We start from the raw sequence: 16,309 nt of genomic DNA, 5'->3' as shown, positions 1-16,309 counted from the left end.
CTGCCATCATAAAAATGATAAAAACTAAGATTGCAGAAATATGGAATTCTAATGGCTAGAACATAAGATTATGTACATATTGTATGTACCCACAGCAGCCCTATATGTATACCATATATGTACTTTTGTATGTATATATATAATAGAGACACACACACACCTTGGAAAGAAGCTGAGAATTGAAAATAGTTAATGTGATTGGGTAGGAGATCTTGGGTGTTATTTCTGTACTTGCATAGTTTCAACAAAGTTTTGTTTGTGTTTCAGGAGCAGCCCTGCTGAATCAAAAAGTACTTTCGTAGAAGAGCCACTGATACTACTATATATAAAATAGATAACAACAAGGACTTACTGTATAGCACAAGGAATTATACTCAATATTTTGTATTAACCTATAAGGGAAAAGAATTTGAAAAAGAATATAGATAGATAGATATCTGAATCACTGTGCTGTATGCCTGAAACTAACATGACATTGTAAATCAATTATACTTCAATTAAAAAATGCACATTAGGGCTTCCCTGGTGGCGCAGTGGTTGAGAATCTGCCTGCCAATGCAGGGGACACGGGTTCGAGCCCTGGTCTGGGAGGATCCCACATGCCGCGGAGCAACTAGGCCCGTGAGCCACAACTACTGAGCCTGCGCGTCTGGAGACTGTGCTCTGCAACAAGAGAGGCCGCGATAGTGAGAGGCCTGCGCACCGCGATGAAGAGTGGCCCCCGCTTGCCGCAACTAGAGAAAGCCCTCGCACAGAAACGAAGACCCAACACAGCCAAAAATAAAAATTAATTAATTAATTAATTTTTTTAAAAATGCACATTAGAGGGAATTCCCTGTTGGCACAGTGGTTAAGAATCCGCCTGCCAATGCAGGGGACACGGGTTCGAGCTCTGGTTCAGGAAGATCCCACATGCCGCGGAGCAACAGAGCCCGTGCGCAACAACTACTGAGCCTGCACTCTAGAGCCCGCGAGCCACAACTACTGAGCCCACGTGCCGCAGCTACTGAAGGCTGCACACCTAGAGCCCATGCTCCGCAACAGGAGAAGCCACCGCAATGAGAAGCCCGTGCACTGCAACAAAGAGTAGCCCCGGCTCGCCACAACTAGAGAAAGCCCGCGCACAGCAATGAAGACCCAACACAGCCAAAAAATAAAGAAAGAAAAAAAAATTTTTTTCTAAATGCACGTTAGAAAGAATCATCAGAGGATCTCATCCATTAACTCAACATTTTTGTTATTTATATATATTGTGGTATTACTGAATGTTTAATCAGAGCCAGCTAGGCCTTTAAAAACTTGAATTTCCACATTTGAAAATGGGAAAAATATAATTTTGCTACTCAGTTTTGAGAATCTACTGAAGCAAAGTATGTGTAAGTACATTATAAATCATTGTGGACTTCACAAGTTAATGATTTTTTTTTTATTTTAATTTTTTAAAAATATATTTTATTTTATTTTATTTTTATTTTTGGCTGTGTTGGGTCTTTGTTGCTGCGCACGGGCTTTCTCTAGTTGTGGCGATCGGGGGCTACTCTTTGTTGTGGTGTGTAGGCTTCTCATTGTGGTGGCTTCTCTTTTTGCGGAGCACGGGCTCTAGGCACGTGAGCTTCAGTAGTTGCAGCACGCGGGCTCAGTAGTTGTGGCACGTGGGCCCTAGAGCCCGCTGGCGTCAGTAGTTGCGGCACGTGGGCTCAGTAGTTGCAGAGCGCAGGCTCAGTAGTTGTGGCGCACGGGCTTAGTTGCTCCGTGGCATGTGGGATCTTCCCGGACCAGGGATTGAACCCGTATCCCTTTCATTGGCAGGTGGATTCTTAACCACTGCACCACCAGGGAAGTCCCTAATGATATTTTTAAGTGATTCCTGGATATATTGCTGGCAATTTCTCTATTAATAGTGGAATAGTTAAAAAAAAAAAAAAAGAAGAGCCACTGAGCAGTGCGTGGAGGGGCAGGCAGGAAAAGTCTCAATATTAAAGAGGTGGGAAAGCCCAGCCTGGGGTGAGGGTACTGTTGGGAGACCAGTCAGATCTGGAGGTGGGAGGTTGTGAAGGGCTAAGTTGGGACAATCTGGGGCCAGTTTATGAAGTGTCTTTAAGTGCCAGTCAGAAGAATTCAGGCTTTGTCTCCGAGACAACATGGAGCCCTGGAAGTCTCTATGAATGACAGATATGTTAGAAGTGGTACTTTAGAAAATTGAGTCTGCCAGTCATTTGGTGAGATGAGCAGATGGAAGACTAGTTAAGGTGCTATTGCAATTATCCAGGCATGAGAAGGGGCCTTGCCTCATGACGTTAAAGAGAGAATGGGGAAGTAGGGAGGAGGCGGGATCTTTTGAAGGTGGAATCTACAGATGAATAGAAATGTGGTTGGCTGCCTTTCTCCTGAGCCCCCTCCCCTTTCTCATGTCTAATTCTCAGCTTCTCTGGGGAGTTCCCTTCGTTCCCTACCTGTGACCACAAATCTAGAATCTCCTCTGCAAATGAATCTGAAAACTCAATGTCACTTTTCCCAAGAATGACTGGTTATACCACCAATTCTATAAAATCAGATAATATAACCACCCCCCCACCCCACCCCCACCACACACACACACACACACACACACACACACACACACACACACACACCGGCACCTTAAAACACATTAATGGCTGCTCGGTGCCTGTAGGTTAAAATTCACACTCCCTTAATTTGGTTCATGAGGTCCTTTGTGACCAGCCTTCACCTGCCTCCCAGGCTCTTCTGCGGTCAGATCCCCTGATTACTTCCATTCTTCAGCCACACTGAGTTCACCTCAGTTCCTCTCAGGCCTTTGGACAAGCTGGTCTCTCTGGAGCCCAGCTCCTTCTTTTCTTGATCTACTCCAGCTCATCCTTCAAGTCTGACCTTAAAAGTCATTTCCTCCAGGGAGCCTTTCCTGATCTCCAGTCCAGATTAGGTGGCCTTGCTTTGTGCTCTAGGATTTCTTCCATCACAGCACCTGGCACTTCCTCCATCACAGTACATGCCACACTATACTGTCACTGCCTGTCACTGCCTATACCTGTCTGCCTCTCCGTAGTAATCTGTGAGCTCCTGAAGTCAGGACTGTGCCTGCCACAAAGTTGGTGCTTGATCAGTGTTGGTGGAATGAACGTTCATTCCTGGGCTATGGTAAGGCACGCTCCCATTAACATTATCATTCTCATTAACATGAGTTGAACAATCAAACTGGAAGAAGCTGGGATCTGGAATTATTAGACAGGGCCCACTGAGATGGGGCAGATCCTGGGGAACATTGTCATTGCAGATGCTGGAAGAAAGTACAGACCAGCCTGGCAGCAGATGAAGGGAGTTAGTCTATTAAAGCAGTCAGAATCAGGAAGATATTCTAATAAGAGGGCACTGGAACAGGTTTGGAAAGCCAAGCAGGCAAGTGGACGTAATATTAATAGATACCACTTATTGAGCATTCACTGTTTGTTGGGAGCTGTGCCTATAACTTTTTTTCCCCCATCTTTATTGAGGTATATCTGACGAAAAGTGTATGTATTTAAAACGTACAATGTGATGTTTTGATATATGTATACATTGTGAAATGTTTTCCACAATCAAGCTAACAAGCTAATTAACGTATCTATCACCGTATATAGTTACCTCCACCCTTTTTTGGGGGGGGTGGTCAGAACAATTAAGAACTACCCTCATAGCAAATTTCAAGTACACAATACAGTACTTTTAACTATAGTCACCATGCTGTATGCTAGATCGCCAGAACTTACATCCTTCATATATGAAACTTTGTACACTTTGAACAACATTTCCCCCACCTCCCCAGCCACTGGAAACCACCGTTCTACTCTCTGCTTCTAAGAGTTTGTCTTTTTTAGATTTCACATATAAGTGAAATCATGTAGTATTTGTCTTTCTGTATCTGGTTTATTTCACTTAGCATCACACTCTCCAACTTCATCCATATTGTCACAAATGATAAGATTTCCTTCTTCTAGGGCTAGATAATATTCTTCAAACATTCATCCATCACTGGACATTTAGGTTGTTTCCATGTCTTGACTATTGTGAAGAATGCTGCTGTGAACATGCAGGTATCTCTTCAAGACAGTGATTGCGTTTCCTTTGGCTATATATACCCAGAAAAGGAATTGCTGGATAATATGGTACTCCTGTTTTTAATTTTTTGAGGAACCTCTATACTGTATTTCATAATGGCTGTACCATTTTCTTTTTTATAACTTTGTATACGTAATCCTTAAGTCAAGTATATGGGGTAGGTATTACCATCCACATTTTACAGTTAAGACTGCGGTTTAGTGCTGGGATTCAAAAATAGTTCTTCCTGGGCCTGTCCTCTTTTCTCTACATGAGTGCTTCTCCAACTTTAATGTGCATTAAATCACCGGGGGTGGGGGGGTCTTGTTAAAATGCAGATTCTGTTAAAATGCAGAAAGGTAACTCAGGCCTGGGTTGGGGCCTGAGATTCTGCAGTCCTCATAAACTCCCACTGATGAGGATATGTCAGTCCACGGATCATACTTTGAGTCACAAGACTCTGCACGATACTTCACTTTTTTCTCAGAGAGGTTAAGTAACTCATCTAGGTCACACAGCTAGTCCATAAGCCAGGGTTTTTGACCACAGGCCTATTTGATGTCAAAACCTATGGTCTTAGTCATTAAGATATACTGTCTCCCTCTATTCGAAGGAAACAGGGCACCCCGCTTCCAGTCTGGGGCTTAAGGGAAAAAATCTAATCCCTGAGAAGTAGACAGGCACCAGAGAAACTAAAAGGGTTACCAAGACAGGGCTTCTGGCAGAGGGAACAAAACCAGGGCTCAGTTACCAGACTGTGGCACAGGGTGGGGCCCAAGTCTTAGGAAGAAGATAGAAGCTGCATTTCCAGAACTACAGCACAGAAGCAAGGGTGACTTGATGATGACACTCCAAAGGTGGGCAATAGCTTGTTCTATCCCTCCTGCCTGGAGCCTGAAATGGGGCCAGAGCCTGGGGCAGGACTGACCCTGCCAGTGTGACAAGGTCACATGGGAGAGAAGAGAAAGATCATAGGGGTGGGAGCCACACCACCTTCACACCCTCCTCCCTGGGATCCTTGGCACTGCCCAGAGAGGCTAGGCCTTCCTAGGGCTCACCAGCATCCTATGGGGCTGCTGACCCTATCCCCTGCACTCTCCCTTTGCACCTTCTCTTCTCTTGATTTCAAGCCCTCCTCCCACCTCAGTCCTCTACATACCAACTCCCTGTTTGAATGACAGGATGGTTCCATATTTCCGGCCCTTATCCTATTGACCTTGTTCTGTCAGGATCCATAAAAATTACCTTAAATTTTTCTTTCTTTTTTCCACCACCTTAAATTTTGCCTTGTTCCCTTTGAATGGCCAGGGTATAGGTATCTGGGAAGTGGCAGAAACCAGGGACGCTTAGTACTGGCTAAGTCTGGGGTCTTCAGTGGGGAGTGGGGGGCCCACAGGAGTAGCACAGAGCAAGGTGAGAATCGGGTACAGGATATTTCAGATGCTTCTGGACTTATGCTTCCACAGCAGGAATCCAGCCATCCACGTTACACCAGCTGTCAGCTCAAGAGCTGCATCAGCGTCATCAACTATATTAGGATCTTGGTCAGAACTTTTGATTGACTTCTGGCTAAAGGTCAGCAAAGGACAGGTACAAATGTGACCTAAAGGATAAGTTACAGAGCCCCAAACAGAAAAATGACCAGACAAATTTCTGAGCATGAAAAATGTGACAGTTCAGAATTGGCTTTGCAAAATAAATTAGCAGACATCTTTATGTCAATGTTAGGGTTGTGCAGAGACAGATATAGCCTCTGCTGTATTAGGATAATTTCCCATGACCCCAAAGCCCACCACATACCCCCTGCCCCCAGGCAGAGTCCCTCTGTCCAAGTGACCCCTCTTCCAAGAGGAGGATGTCCAGGGACAAAGACAAGCTGAGACAGAAGGGGGATGTTTGTTGGCATCCCTTACATATCCTCCTGAGCCTCTTGGATTCATTTTCATTTGGGTTCTTTTTTAAGAGCTAATTACTGTTTAGCCTCTGGAGACTCTGGTAATCGTCCAAATGCAAGTTACTTGAGGAGGGACCCCTGGGATACCTCCAAAACTACAAACATTTCATTTTTGTGTATCCCAGTAAAAAAAAAAAAAAAAAATCCCAAGCGTGTATTTTATACCTACACATAAATGTGTATCTGGATGGACACTCTCCAACTATTAACCATGGTTGCCTTTGCAGAATGGGACTGTGAATAGTGGAAGAAGCTTTACCTCACTTGCCTTGTAGAAGATATATTGTTTGAATTTTTAAAGTAACAAGCATTACTTTTATAATATGGGAGGAAGGAAAGAAAGAGGAAGGGAGGGAGGAAGAAAGAATGATTTGAGAGAGAGAAGAAAAGTAGAAAGACAAAAAAAGAGGGAGGGAGTGAGGGAGGAAGGAAGGAAGGGGGGAAGGAAGGGAGGGAGGAAGGGCGAGAAAGAGAAAGAAAAAGGAACAGAATGAGAAGCCTCCTCCACTCTCTCCCTGAATAAGATCCAGGGAATCTCATCTATGTCCCTATCCTGCAGGAGCAATTGGAGGCCTCATAGGAAAGAACAGCAGCTGTTCACCTTCTTTGGTACATTATTCATCATGCATTTATTTTATGTAGATTCATCAGAGTTGAAAGAGCTCAAGATAAAAATATACATAACTTCTGGCCATTTAAAATATCAAAACAATGAAAAATATTTAAAGAGACTAGAGGCAAGAGGGAGGGCAAGGGGAAAACAGAAAAAGAACAAGAAAGAAAGAAACAGCAGTTTCAAGTAAATAGCAACAAATACCAGTGTGCCTAAAAATCCTAAAAATCCAATGTGCCTAAAAATCCTAAAAATCCAGTGTGCCTAAACATCCTGCTGCACCCTGTTAAGCTATGACAGCCTTGTTCCCTGGAGGCTGGGCCAAAAAGGTCTACACAGAAGCCTTTGTCTCCTTTATTTCCCCCGGATGGGCACAGCTTTGGACAGTGGCCGTGGATGGGGTTGCTCAAGACCCAGCCCTTTCAGGACCCACCTCCAGCTTACCTTCCGCAGAAACCTTCCCTCATCGCCCTCTCCCCTCACTGCCCTGCCTCTGCATTCCTACATTTATGGACTCAAATTTTCAGTTATTTTCCCCATGTTAAGTGTTGCCACTCCGGACCTGTGATCATGTTGGCCGTGTGTTCACTGATCTGAAAACTCTTTGAGGACAGAGGGGCCTCTGACCTGCCTCTTTACCCCCTCGGAGTCTAGGTGCCGCCTGGTCCACAGAGGGTGTGCAGTGACCTTCCTGTCCCCTTCCCTCCACCTCTCCACGCTCTTCTCCAGTGACAGTGCCAGAAGCCAGGAGGATCCTGGTTAGCAGATGACCATGCAGGCATGTCTGTCTAATTCTAGCCAAGGGCATGGGGGAAGGGACAGAGCCCAGGGCCCTGTGGCCTCTTCTCTGAGAGGACGCAGGGCTAAGAATAGGACGGGAGATTAGGGAGGGATTTGAACTGCATTGTTATCTCACAGGAATGGCGTTCATTTGGGAGTGTTTTCTTTCCAAGCTCTTCCAAGAGCCGCCCCACCCCCTCCCCTGCCCTGTGTCTCTGTAGGGGTGCCCACCACTGTTCTCTCACCACTTCTTTCTCTTCTCTTTCCATCTGCTCTTCTCTGCAAGCACCCATCCATTCCCGTCCCCTCCTCCTGTCCCCCGTTCCTCTCCAGCCCCATCCTAATTCCTCATCCCCTTTCTTCCTACCCCTTCACCTATTTTCCCTACTTCTCTGCCTGGATCTGCTTCCTTCCACCACTTTCCACAAGTCCTTCCCACTTACCCTTCCCCCTGCTTCTGTCTCCCTCCTGGCCCCTTTGCCCCCCCACCTCTCCCAAGCGCCTCACTCTCTTCAGCTTCAGGTGCCAGATTTGTTTTCCAGGCTGGTGGCCTTTGACTCCCCTTTCCTAACACTTTTGGACCAGTGTCTCGTCCACTCCTCCCTCCATCCCGCTGCTGTGTCCCCTCCCTCAAAGCTGAGCTGGACAAGCACAAGTAGCAGAGGTTGAGGTGGGCTGACAGCCTCTACTCCCCTGACAACTAGAAACCATCAGCACTAGACACCGGGCAAAGGGCTACCTCTGAGGACGAGGCCCAGGACATGCAGGCCATAGGGGACACCTCGCAGAGCCCAGCCAGAGCTATTCTTAGGAACCCAGTACCACAAAAGGGCCTTTTGCTTTGTGTCACACCACCCCCATGGAGCTGCTCTTGGCAGCCGAGGCTGTAATCTCAGAGACAAGGGGCCCAGACATGGGAGGCTGGGCTGGAAACGGCCCCCTGCCCTGACTTCTCAGAGCATAAAGGCTCTGTCCTTGGGGCAAGGTCATCTCCCACCACAATGCACAGACACACAGCTACACAGCTCTGCCGCTCTTTCTGCAGTCTTGGTCTGTTCACAGCTGAACCTCAGCTCTGCCGCCTCACCCCTTACTCCTCCGCTGCATCTGCTGGCCTTGCCCTCCGCTGCATCTCCTGGTCCCCACGCATCCTTTCCTGGTTCTTCCCCACTCCCAGCAAACCAACTCCCTTCCCATCTTACCGCCTCCCCACTCTTCCTGCTCAATATGGGTCAGCCTTTTTATCTAGTCAGTCCACAGCCCTTTGATAAAGGCTCTTCTTTCCTTGCTGCAGGTGGGGAAGCTAAGACCCCGGCTCTGGTCTCTTGAGACCTTGAGGAGTGTGACCAGCTCTCAATCCCTAGTCTGGTCCATGGATCCGAGGTGAGCTGGCAGTCAGGTTGCCTGCTGCCCCTGAAAAGCTCCCCTGGGAGAAAACAGCAGCCAGCTCCCGGCTCCTTTGTTCCAAATCAGACCCAGGGAGGTTGCTTACCACCCCTGCCCCATGACAGGAAGGACCTGCGTGATGTGTATATGTATCTCTTTGTGTTCTTAATCAGTTTCTAATATTTGTGTAGAACTTTGGGGCATATGTGGCAGAGGACGGGTATCAGAGTCCTGCCCTAAAACTCAGGCTTGCAAACCCAGCAACAGGAATGCTGCCCAGCGCTGCAGCGCAGGCAGATCAGGGAAGAACCGGCCTCCACCTTCCATCCTCTTGGAACACCAGCGAGAGCCCTGCTCCAGGAGACCAGCCGTTCTCCCACGGCGGGTTATGGGTTGGGACAGGCAGAGGTACCTGGGTCGTCAAACCAGGAACATCATCTTTCCAGGTGCAATAAACATACTGAGGCATAAGCAAGCAGAAGAAGCTGAGCCACGGGTGCTACTCATGTTTCCAGATCACTCTGTGGGGCTACTCTCCGCCCTCCAGCCCTAGGCTAGTACTCATATCGTGGAACACAGGAGGCCTCAGTCGGTGAGGGCCACAGGATGACAGCACGGCTGCCCCTGTGCTCTGCTGTGAGCGCCCTGCGTGCATCTCTGGGAACGAGGAGCGAGCCAGCTGGGCCTCCTCCCGTTTGCACGCGCACTTTATGGAGGCAGTCACCTCAGCCCTCCAAGTATTCCCAAACCACCCCTCCAGCTTCCCGAAAGAGAGAAGGAATAAGAAACCAAAACCAGAAAATGTAAAAGGGACTGGAGAACAAAACAAGGGCATCTTTTATCACCCCCTCTTCACAAGTGCAGGATTGCCCGATTTTCTTTTTTTTTTAATTTTATTTATTTATTTATTTTTGGCTGTGTTGGGTCTTCGTTTCTGTGCGAGGGCTTTCTCTAGTTGCGGCAAGCGGGGGCCACTCTTCATCGCGGTGCGCGGGCCTCTCACTATCGCGGCCTCTCTCGTTGCGGAGCACAGGCTCCAGATGCGCAGGCTCAGTAGCTGTGGCTCACGGGCCCAGTCGCTCCGCGGCATGTGGGATCTTCCCAGACCAGGGCTCGAACCCGTGTCCCCTGCATTGGCAGGCAGATTCTCAACCACTGCGCCACCAGGGAAGCCCGGATTGCCCGATTTTTAAAGCAAAGCAAATCGTGTTACTCGGCCCTCTTCCCCTTCTAGCTGCTGTCTAATCTCTCAACTCACTGCCAAGCTCCTCAAATGCGGGGTCACACCACTGCGTCCACTTCCTGGCCACTCACCCGTTTCCTTAATACCTTGCTGCAGCCTGGCTCTGCCCTGTGGCTGCAGAAGGTGCTTGCTCCGAGATCACCCGAGTCCCTCCTCTCTGCCACCCTGACATTCAGTCTGTCTTTGGCATCTGACGCTATGGCCACCTGCTCCTCTTGAAGAACTTCTTCTGGCTTTTAGGAAACTGCCCTTTTCTCGTGCTCCTTGGTGCTCTTTGAGTCGCCTTCTCCCAGCTCTCCGATCTCATGGCCATCCCCCGAGGCAGTCGGTCTCATGTACCAGCCCTGCCCGCCAGTCCCATTAATTCCAACTTCCTACAGGGATGCAGACCTTCTTCGTCAGATGCCCCACTGTGACCTCCAACTCCCCTGAACCAAACACGTTGTCCTCTTCCTGCCCACCTAAGAGCTTGTTCCCTTTTGCTGCTACCCCCATCCTTGCCAACATCACACAGTCGTGAGTCTTCCTTCCTCATTTCCTGCGTCCAGTCTGTCAGCAAGGCATTTTATTTCTTCCTGAGAAATCCTTCCAGCCTCGCCCTTTCCCCTTTGCATCTGCTGGCCCTGCTCCTCTCCTGACCTTGATCGTTACCCTACCCTCCTCTCCAATCTCCCTGCCTCCAGCCTCTTCTCCCTCAAAGTGCCCAGTAATACCTGTGCTGGGCCCTCGAACTCTGCTGTCATGACATCACAGTGACTGCTCCCAGGTCTACAGAGCTTTAGTCATTCTTCACTGCCTCTAGGACACTGTCCATTTTGCTGGTCTGGGACACATGGCAGAGTCAGCAGAAAGCACCTTGGAGTAAGACAGAATGGGGCTTGAATCCCAGCACCACACTTGCTGCTTGATTTTTTTTTTTTTTAATAAATTTATTTATTTATTTATTTTTGGCTGTGTTGGGTCTTTGTTGCTGTGCGCAGGCTTTCTCTATTTGCAGCGAGCGGGGGCTACTCTTCTTTGCGTTGCATGGGCTTCTCACTGCGGTGCCTTCTCTTGTTGTGGAGCACGGGCTCTAGGCACACGGGCTTCAGTAGTCGTGGCACGCGGGCTCAGTAGTTGTGGCTCGCAGGCCCTAGAGTACAGGCGCACGGGCTTAGCTGGTCCACGGCATGTGGGATCTTCCCGAACCAGGGCTCGAACCCATGTCCCCTTCATTAGCAGGCAGACTCTTAACCACTGCACCACCAGGGAAGTCCCGCTGCTTTATCTTGAACAAACATCTTAGCTCTCTGGACCCCATTGCTGAACCATAAAATGCAATTTAATTGATTGGCAAATGTGAGCGTTAAGGGAGATGATGTGCATCAAACACCGGGCGTGGTGCTTGGCACAGATAGGCACTCCACATACGAAGCCCTTTCCCCTCTTCTACAATGTGAGCCCACCTGAAATCTCCAGAGCCCAGAGTCTGGCCAGGCGTATGTCCTCTGAGTCCTTACTACCTCACCACGCCATTTCCCTGCCATGCCTTTGGTCATGCTGGGATTCTTACCACCTAGACCACATCCCTACTCCCAGTGCTTCTCAAAGTCCTACCTTCCCTTCAAGCCCCACCTAGAAACCTTTGCTCCAGCCCACACTGAACAAGAGCTTCTCTGCCTTGGGGTCGTCCTGGATGTGGACCACACTGTGTAGCCCTGAGCCATCCTCACTTGGTTTCCAGTGTGCTACCTGTGGCTTCCTGATGGGAATGCCTGTGAGTCAGAGCCCATGTGATCTTCCTGTGGCCCCCACAGAGCTGGGCATGCAGCAGGCTCAGCAAGGTGCCTGATTAAGTGACTGACTGGGACCCAGCTGGAGGGTGGAAGGAAGAATGAGACAGGCTGGCAGCTGGAAGAGAGGCATTCCTGGAGAGTTCATCAAACACTAATGCTCCGTCTTGAGACTGGCTACAGATACGGCTCTGACTCTGTACCATAGGTGTTTTGCAGAGATGTAGACATACCCATGTATGTGTAAAGTGTGTAGGCACGTGTGCCCATGGCCACTCACCCGAATTTATGGTAGGAGTAGAGGTGGGGAGACAGGCGATGGTACCAGGGAGGCTTGCTTAAGAAAAGGTGGTCTCTGACTAAAAAAAAATAGAGAACCCCTTCTCCCCTTGGGAAGGGGCAGCTGATTACTCAACCTCTTGGCTAATCACTGAGCAATTACCAGCCACTCCTATTAAATCCCATGGTCTCTCTATATCCTGGGCTGATCCAGGCTTGGCAGCCAGGATACTGCCCCAGGGATGCCTGTGAACAGAGCAGAGGTCCTCGGGTGGAGGAGCCGGGGACCTGGGCTGGGTCCCCAGCTAGAGCCCAACACAGAGAGAGCAGTGTGCAGGGCTCCAGGTCTAACACCGAAGTGCCCAGGTGACTCCAGGATGCTGGTTTTCAGTTTGCCCGATTATTTCATAGCACAATACCCTGGCCATTCTCCTTCCGGAGGTTCCTAGGCCCTCTACATGCTAAGTCTGGCTCAAGCCCAGGGATGGTTAGAACCGCTGAAGGAACCTCGGTCAGTCCCCTCGCTGAGGGCCTCAGTTTCATCTGCCGCCCTCCACACCCCAACTCCCATTCCCTAGGGCCAGCCCAGCTCCATTAGGCAGCTCCACCCAGGATTCCTAAGAGCTTCAGGCCTGGACACACACACAAAATCTAACTGACGGTTGGTTCTAATGGTCAAGCAGCTTCCACCTCAGGGCATCTGCTCCCATCAGGTGTCCTTGGCCAATGTCACCACTTAGTCTGGGTGACTCCTGGTGGGACTCAGCACAGTGGCCTGTCAGCCATGCAGTGGTGTCTCTCCCGGCCTCAGGGCTGGGCTGTGGGCCTGGACTGGGCCTAGGACAGCCTGAGGACTGCCTCTTGGTCATGCTGCTCCCAAGGGCGGCCACGATCTGGGCAAAAGAGACCATGGGCCTGCTGGATCTCTGACCTACCTTGGCCCAGACCATCCCTTGAACCAAGTGGACTTAGTGGGACTGAGGGAGATGTGGGGCACAGAACCTATGGCAGGGAAACCACCTTACCTGCCTGCAGTCAGGTCTGTGTTCCTAATGCCAAAAGCTGCCATTTAATGAGGGCCCACTATATGTCTAGGGCTGTGTTGGAACCTTTATCTGTGCAAACTCTAATGGCCTTAATTGCCCGTGACTATCCCCGTGTTACAGATGATGACACTGACTCAGAGAGGTTCCATGACTGACATCGACCACACAGCTGGGAAATGGAGGGGCTGGGTTTCAAAGTGGACCTTTGTGACCAACTCCAAAGCTTGCCAGGTTGCCCCTCGAATGCTCTCTGAGGCCTCCAGCCTAGATCCAGACTAGTCACACACCCCCAAGCCTCTCTTTTAGTGAGTTGTGCCCCTCTAAACACTCCCTGAAGGCAAGATCTACCTTCCCCAACACCCCAAACTAAACTGGGCCAGCCCCAGCCCCCCAGGCCCCTCCGTCCAGCTGTCCACTGTCTATCGGAAAGCAGAGACTGGACAAGGGAGTGGGGGCAGAGTGCAGGGGGTCAAAGATTTGGAAGCCAGCAGGAAGACAAAAGAATGACAAGAAGGAACAGCTGTTTCTAAAGGGAAACCTGAGACAGGCACAAAGCTCCGGCCCTAAGCCCAGGCTCGTGTGGAGCCAGGGTAGGGATCCCCCCAAGGTCAGGGACTCTGGGGGCAGGCAGATAGGAGTGCTGGGCCCACTCCAGGGTGGGTCCCCTCTCCCATGTGTGCAAACAACCCGTGCCTCCTTCCTCTTCCTGGGCCAAGACCCCTGCCTCTTTCTACCCCTCTCCTGCTCCCATCCCTTTGGGTTTGGGGGCTCCTTTCTGATTTCCCTCTTTTCATGCTGAGGTCTCCTCTGACTTGCCCTAGCGCACCCCTCCTCCTCCCATTCCTGGTAGTAACTGTAGCAACTTTTTCTCTGAACTCCCGCTGGCATGTTCACAGCAAATGGCCCCTGTTTGGGCCTGACACTTGATCAGGGTGGTGACAGAGCCCAGACAAAGCAGTCACAATGCTGGGGAGGGGAGAGCAGGGGAGACAGATTACCTTCCTTCCACTCCAGGCCTTATTTGGTCTACCTTGGTGAAGCGGCCCTCCCTCGGGCCCCTCTTTATTTATAGCATTTCGCTCTGCTCTCCTTTGTCTTGTCTGCTATCACTCCAGTACACTCTGCACTCTCCCCACACACCCACCACACGAGGGGCCCCTGTCCCCTCGCTCCTCCCACCAGGAATGGGCATGTGAGCAAAGGCACTGGCTCTAAGCTCAGGCCTGGATTTCACTTCTACAAACGGTTGAACAGAGCTGTCTGGAGGAAGGATCTTTGTATTGGTCACTGTTAGATCCTTATTGACTAGAACAATGCCTGGCACATCGCTGTTCCATAAATACTCGTTGAATGAAGGAATCAGCGAAGCTGCTCAGTCTTCAAACAGTAGCGAACAGAAGGAAGAGAATCATGATGGAGCCGAGAGTAGGTGCCGGAGGGCTGGAGAAAGAGTGGGGATCTTTAGGACCTCAGACCCTCCAGTCTGTCTCCAAACTGGGGCACTGAGGCAGAGAGCCTAGAGGCAGACAGGCGAGTACTATTCTGAAGTGGGGTGTGGAGAACAATAACACCATAACATCAGTAGGCCAGCACCCCTCAAACCCAACAGGAGGGGAAACAAAGTACGACTGATTTACTAGTACTAACTGTAGAAAAGGCTTTCCAGTTCCACGCCACAGAGGCTGGCCCATGATGAAGATACTGCCTTTGAAATGGCTCAGCTATCTCCCAGACATTCTTTGTGCATCTCAATTGCCTGCGTCTGTGTCTGAGCCCTGGGAAATCAGGGAGGGGCAGCAGCTTTAGCTTGGAAAGATGGAGGGGTGGATGAAAAGAGATTTTGCCCTTCATCACCAATCCTGAGGTCCCTACCAGTGGGCCTAATCGCTCAGCACCTGGCAGGGCCTGGTCGGGAACCCCCCGAATTTGATCTGCTGAGCAGGGCCTGTGGGGACTACCTCGGCAGCTGCATACCTTGACACTGCGGAGCTGCGGCTGCATTGGACGCGCAGCCCCTGCGGTTCATGGTCTGCCTCCCACTTGCCTGCTCCCTGCCCCTAATGCCGCTCAGCGCCCTCACACTGTGTCTTGGTTACCAAGCAGCCCTCACCGAGGCCCCCACCTGGATTGGCCCTACCCTGCTGCACCCACCCCCCCTTCAAATGTACCTGTGCTGCACCCCATCCCCCAGCCTGCAGCTCTCCTTCCAAGCAGAAAGCTAATCAGATGGAGTAACCCGCGTGCGCTGAAGAGCTGTGATTGGGAAGGAGGGGGAATTTCAAACCAAACCACGCAGTGGTTGCCTGGACACAGAGCCAGTGAAGCTTGCACACCCAGTTGCCGGAGGAGTGGCATCGGCTACGTTCTGTGCTCACAGGCTGAGCCCCAGCTCCCTTTCCTCCCCTCCTCTGTGGCTTCTCCTAGGCCCCCAGGGAAGTGGGAGATCTTTCCTGTCCCTCTGCCCGACTTGCCAGAATACCAATCTCACCAGAGCCGGAGAGATATCACCCCACAGAACACAAGAGGGGTGTGGGCAGGCACAGCTGTCTTGGTTAGGCATCTCCTTCTAGACCAGGGCAGCTGTATTATCTATGGCCCTGGGCTAGGACTTTATGTACCTGTGGGCAGAGCTAGGAAAACGGGCTAAAGGCTCCAAACTAGGACCATCAGGCAGCCGGGTCCTGCCCTCCGCGCACAGTGGGTCCTCGAATTCTTGGACTCCCAGCCCTCCTTCCCAGGCCTCCCTCCACAGGCTGGGCTCCATCTCCATCTGCTGAGCTCCTCCCCACCGCCCTTGAATCTTGCTGCCCTGACTGGCTGCATGACCTTAAAGAAGGCATTTCCTCTCTCCATAAAGTGAAGGACTTGGACCCATCACTAAGACCTGTCTGGCTCTGAGGCTTGGTGACCTCAACACATTGCCCAGCCATCCAGAGAAATCAGTGCCCGAGCCAGAGTCCCCATCTCTAAGCTCCCTGGTCGTCATTCTTGCCATTTGGCTGGGAAACCTCCTTCTAGCTGCCCCCATCTAGCCCCTACCCTGGGCCCAACTCTGCCCTGCCCCTCTGCTGCTGACACCCAGCCCCGTCCCATCTCACAGTTGGATGCAGGACCCAGGCCAAGGAGCAGGAAGGACACTGT

The sequence above is a fragment of the Balaenoptera musculus genome, chromosome 2 (genome assembly GCF_009873245.2).
Source record: "Balaenoptera musculus isolate JJ_BM4_2016_0621 chromosome 2, mBalMus1.pri.v3, whole genome shotgun sequence".
Taxonomy (NCBI): Eukaryota; Metazoa; Chordata; class Mammalia; order Artiodactyla; family Balaenopteridae; genus Balaenoptera; species Balaenoptera musculus.
Note: the sequence above shows the minus strand (reverse complement) of the source record.